The sequence below is a fragment of the Bison bison genome, unplaced genomic scaffold (genome assembly GCF_000754665.1).
Source record: "Bison bison bison isolate TAMUID 2011002044 unplaced genomic scaffold, Bison_UMD1.0 scf7180017864466, whole genome shotgun sequence".
NCBI lineage: Eukaryota > Metazoa > Chordata > Mammalia > Artiodactyla > Bovidae > Bison > Bison bison.
Genome location: NW_011495027.1, coordinates 7,596,729 through 7,602,694, shown reverse-complemented (window position 1 = coordinate 7,602,694; position 5,966 = coordinate 7,596,729).

Below are 5,966 nucleotides of genomic sequence, written 5' to 3'. Positions count from 1 at the left end.
ATGGACCGGGGCCACTACCTTCCCCATCCCTAACCCGAGGCTTCCCTGCGCTGGGCGGCCGCGCTGCAGTCGCGGCTCCACCCCGGGGTAAGTTGGAGGGGAGCCGCTATCACTAAAAATAGCCCTTCTGGGCACTCCTCGGAAGGACTTGGGAGGATGGAGATAATCCTTCCTCATCCTGCTCCCCTCACAGATGAGCAGAAGGGTGGGAGGGGGTGGTGGGACACACACAGAGAGACAGAGAACAAAGGCAAAAACCAGCTTTCCTAGACCAAAAAGCCCAGGAGCCGTTCCCTTAACACCTGAGCTTGCTGTCCGCTAGCAACCTCCTTGTTCCCGCATCCTGACAACCTGGCGCCAGGTTCTGGGGAACTGAAATCGAATGCTCCGCTTGCAATTTCCTACTGTGCATGGAGTTGATCTTTCTTGTCAAAACCACCTGTTGTTTAAAGAGTATGGGGGAGGGGGTTTCTTTCTCCCCCCGACCCCCGTCTTAAATCGACCTAAACCACGCTTTTCTTCTCCATCTTTCCCTACCCAATTTCAGGATGAAAAGCGAACTCTGCCTTATTGAAAGCTGAGTCACCTGTATAGAAAATCTCCCCAGTGGAAAAATGTACAGACAAGATTACTAAGTATTTATAAGATCTTCTGGAACGCCTTACCAATATGAGTTTTTCTAAGAGCACAAACAATTAAACTATTGCTTTGTCTTGGCATTCAGGAAAAGAGGGGTTTATGCCAACAGAGCAATTCATAGACAGCTAATCTTTTTTTTTGCTAGTTGGTTTGTTCTTACACCCCAAAACTTGAGAAAGCAGGCCTCTCTCCTTTTACCCTATTTTAATCTCCAAGTCAAAATTAAAATTTGTAAAAAAAAAAGTTGATTTCTTAGCCTTAACTGATTTTTCCATGCTCCTCTGGCAAATTCCTACACTTTTTCCAATTCCAGTACTGTTGTTGGGTGTCTTTCACAGAAGAAAACCGTCAACCCTCTTAGTCTTTAGGAAATGACCCTAACACTAGCCTTAATTAACCCAGAGAACAACACTTAATTCTAAAGTGGGGCCTTCCTCCTAGATATCAGGTGGGAAAATTCCTGGAAGTTTCCTAGAGAATAGACAAAGACTGACTAGCAATTTGCTAAAAAAAAATAAAAATAAAAATAAAATAAAAATTTGAGTATCTGGCAGGCCACCAGGTACTAGCTGAGTTAACTAGTTAACTTGGTTAAGTTAAATACCTTACCTGGATTTAAACAGCGACATGAGCACTAAGGGCACAAATATCCTGCGGAGGGCTTTGTTCTCCAGAGGCTTTCTGCCTGCACCTCTATCCTCCTTGTGCCACTAGTACCCTAAACTCAAGCTTAGTCCTCCCTGAAACGCTGCCTCACTGCCCAGTGTCAAGGAATCACAATGCTGGACTTTGGACTGAGGTGAACCGGGAAGAAATCCCTGCTTTTCCTGTGTAAATGTAAGGAAATTACTGTTACTTCCCCCCACCCCATCAACAATGTAAGTATAGTACTATAGGGTGCTGTGAGAATTAAATAACACACTTAAATCACCAAGAACAGGGCCAAACACTTTATAAGTACTTAGTAAATGGTAGCTGTGGTATTTACTACAATTCATTGCTCAGACAGTAAAGAATTCACCTGCAATGCAGGAAACATGGGTTCAATCCCTGGGTTGGGAAGTTTCCCTAGAGGAGGACATGGCAACCCACTCCAGTATTTTCGCTTGGAGAATCCCCATGGACAGAGGAGCCTGGTGGGCTACAATCCATGGGGTCACAAAGAGTGAGCGACTTGCACTATGGCTCAGAGAGCAAAACGACCAGAAACAGCAATGAAGCTTGCAGATGGATTTGAGTCCCTGCAAGTTAAGTTCCTCCCTGCTCTACCCCATTAATTGCAATACCTTTGTCTACTCTGTGCCTGCTTTCTAGTAGGATCAGCTGGACAGTTCTGTGTATAGTCAGGTGATTCCCATGCACCCTGAGGTCTGAGAGGCGCTAGTCTGAAACTCATTATATTGTACTGCTTAGGTCTCCTTTTCTTATTTTACAGAACATAAGCCTTAAGTCTATAGTCACCTCACTTCAGTCAACACACACACTTATCAAGCCCTCTGTAAAACACTAGGTCAATTAGCAATCAGCCAGCTTCTGTGATTGCTGAACCCTGAGGGTCTCAGAGAAGGATTAGGCTTATTCCCTGATTTCCAGGTGTTCACAGAGCATGGGAGAGGGAATCTGGCATGCACTTGACTCAGTATAAACCATTTTGAACTAAATGTGGTTGAAGTTCAGAGAAAAGAGCGGGCCCTGTGGGCCAGGGCTACCATTTTGATCTTTCATTAAATATTCAGTTCTTTAGGCCAAAGTTTAGCCTTCCAGATGGGCTTCCAGGGTGAGTTCCGTATAGTTACAAGTTAACCATATACTGGTTGATAATAGGGAACAGAAGTAGATCTTTCTGGGCAACTCATGACCATAGTACAAAATTTGGAATGATGTAGTGTGTGCATGCTAAGTTGCTTCAATTGTGTTTGACTCTTTGTGACCCCATAGACTGTAGCCCACCAGGTTCCTCTGTCCATGGGATTCTCCAGGTGAGAATACTGGAGTGGGTTACTATTTCCTACTCCAGGGTATCTTTCCAACCCTGGGATCAAACTCATGTCTCATGTCTCCTGCATTGGCAGATGGAGTCTTTACCTCTAGTGCCCCCTGGGAAGCCTGGAATGATGTAGATCTGGGCTCAAATCCTGAATCTGCCATTCACCAGCTATGTGATTGTGAGTTTCTTAATTTTTGAATCCCATTTCCCATATCTTTATTGGGAGAATAATACCTTCTTTTTAAGGTTCCAGTGAAGCTTAGAAAGAATATATGCAATTGCTGTGGTAGATTGTATGGAAATGGTGATTATATTACATTATCTTGTTATTAGCTACAATAAAAAGCAGCCTGAGCGATCTCATTCCTTGAAAGCATGTTTCAAAAGTCACCTTCTCTGTAGAGCTCTGCAGGCTCCGGGCAAGCATAATTCTCTCTTCCTTGTGCTCCCATATAACTTATTTTTGAATCTCTGTTTCAGCGTCACATGCCACCATTAACGTTTTGCTTCTCTACTGTTTCTTTATTCAATTCTACATCATTACTAGCAGAGAGCCTGGCAATAAATTTTGAAAGAACAAGTTTAAAAATATTTCCATTTCCTGTACTTGTTCTGACTTTCAGTATAATTTGTATTAAACTGCAGTCTCTAAAACCTCAACCCTTTAGTTTATACTAAAATTATGTGTTATGTACATGTATCTGCTTAAACCTTGATTTTTCAATGCTGGGCTTATTCTTTAAGATCAACCTGCTATGCTTGTGTGTTTTGTATGGGATGTCAGTTGATCCTTCCCAGTAATAGTGAAAGTAAAATCTAAATTCTAAACCCAAACCACCAGCAGAACTTTACCCAGCATTCTCTGCCCACCCTTGCACATCTGCTCAGCAGACCTCTTGTGAGCTTTGTGGGAAGGATCCTGAACTAACAGGAAACTTGGTTGTTTTTAAGTTTCAGCTGTTAACATTGTTGCAACCATTAGCACTTTCTGAATTAATAGCTGGAAGACAAAACCCACCTTTAGCTACAGTTTTTAAATTCTTGACTGTATGCCAATAAAAATGCTCAGACAAGAGAAACCTTCCCTAGAAAATGTCCTGTGAGCAGGAAGTTGCCCAAGAGGTAATGTGGTCAAATGTGCTCTTGATCCTAAAATGGCAGTAGAATTGTGCCAGAGGCGAGGGTAGTGTTGCTAAAAACTTAAAATAGGATTCTAGAAAAGTTTGGGTCAAATTCTTCTAAAATCGTAATTTACACATCTTCCTCAAAACACATGCATGTGTGTGTATATGCAAACACAATAGGTCCCACTAACTTGTGAGATATTCTTTGGAAATAATGGTGAATAAACACTTACAAAGTACATGCTAATGTGCTAAGTACTAGCTTTATATTAATATTTTTATGTATTGTATCATTTAGTTACTGTCCCCAGCTAGTAGGCAGTGTTATTTTCTCTTATTGATAGAGAGGCAGATTGTAATCAAGTAACTAGCCAAAGGCCACATATTAACTAGCCAAAGGCCATATGACCAATGAGTGGAAGAGTTAGGATCTGGATCCAGGGGAGTCTAATTTGAGAGTTCTCGGGCTTAACCACTATTCAATCACATAGTAAAGGAATATGTATTTTTAAATTGACTCCATCAAGTATCTTCAGTAAGGTTTATGATGTACTTTTCCAGTACTTTTTGAAATTGCATTAATTTGTGCTTTTCCCAGTAGCATACTCATATCCCAAATGTGCCTTCCTGGGATGATTTTACAGCTTGCTTTTTAATTGAGAAGCGTTTTATGATTGAAAGCAAACTTAATGAAAGAGCATGAAGTGTCTGTGGTTCTGAGCTTAGGCAATATGAAATATACCAGGCAGCCTCATTCTTGGAATTTTTATTTTTATATAGACCAATGATAAATAGCTTTCACATGATGACATGTAGTATAGGTTTTAAGTAAAGATAAGTTTGATAGTCTCAGGAGTGACTTTTTTTTGTATCCAAATGTAACTGCTATAACTGCACTACTAAATAATATTTGCTTGCTACTACTTTTTAGTCATATACATACAGCCACTGATCTAAGAACTTTACCTGTATTAACTCATTAATTAAATCTACAAATGACTGGCTGTAGCCGTGAAATAAATTATTCTAAAGATAATGAAACACTGTTAAGAGGGTTAGAACTTTCTTCTTTATTAAACAAACTACATTAGGCTTTACCTCCTAAGGAAGGTAACTCATTATTTTTCCCTGGGCTAAACATTTTTAGCTTTTTCTTTTCACCATATCATATTATGCATGTAGAATGTACCCTAGAACATCTCAGATCACACTTTAACATCAACTTGCTTCAAATTTCAGTGACATCAGCCCTGACAAAGCACCTGATTTCAGGCCTGAAGAATTGCTTCTTTACTCTGAGTAAAATGCTGTTCTTCTCTGTCTCTCTGAGGCATGAATATCCATGGCTCAAGACACCTTATCGGGGTAGTGAAATTGCAGATGCTCTTGTTACATAAACATGACTCTCTCTTTGGAAAAGTTTCATGGACGGTGCTTTGTTCACTCAGAAAATGCTACAGCCATGCCTGGATGCTGTCTTCTTAAAGCTGCCACCTATACTGACACAAGGTACATTTTCTTGAGACTTTTTGGAGTTCACTTATTAATTTCCTAAATTTACTGACATTGTTTACCTCTCTGGAGAAAGAAACAAGAAAGCCTGGTTTGCCTTCTCAGTAACAGTGGTAAGATCTTTGGTGATCACGTTTATTGCTAGTAATATTTATCCTCCCTAGATTTCAGGAAGTAATGGATATAGTCACCAACATATAATCAAAGATGCAGGAAGGCATCCTTTGCTGTTATCTATGGGAAATATGTCTAGAGCAGGGCAGACCAGTCAGGCAATTTCTTCCCAAAGCACCTGTGTCTTCTGCCATCCATTGCCAGTGAGATAAAGCCTTTCCTGTACTGAGGCATTTCCAAGTAGCATTTTGTAGAATTACCCTTTGAGTACCCTGAGAAATAGGGGTCCTTGGGGCCATTGGGCGAACACTCTATTGGGGAGCCTTTGGGGAACACTCTACTCCTCTTGGGGATTCACAGTGAATACTAACATGCTAAGGGCTCTGAGAAGTCCTGCTCTAAAAATACTTGTTGCTTTGCTGAACTTCTGTTCAGTTCAGTTCAGTTCAGTTGCTCAGTCGTGTCTGACTCTTTGTGACCCCATGAACCACAGCGCACCAGGCCTCCCTGTCCATCACCAACTCCCGGAGTCCACCCAAACCCATGTCCATTGAGTCGGTGATGCCATCCAACCATCTCATCCTCTGTCA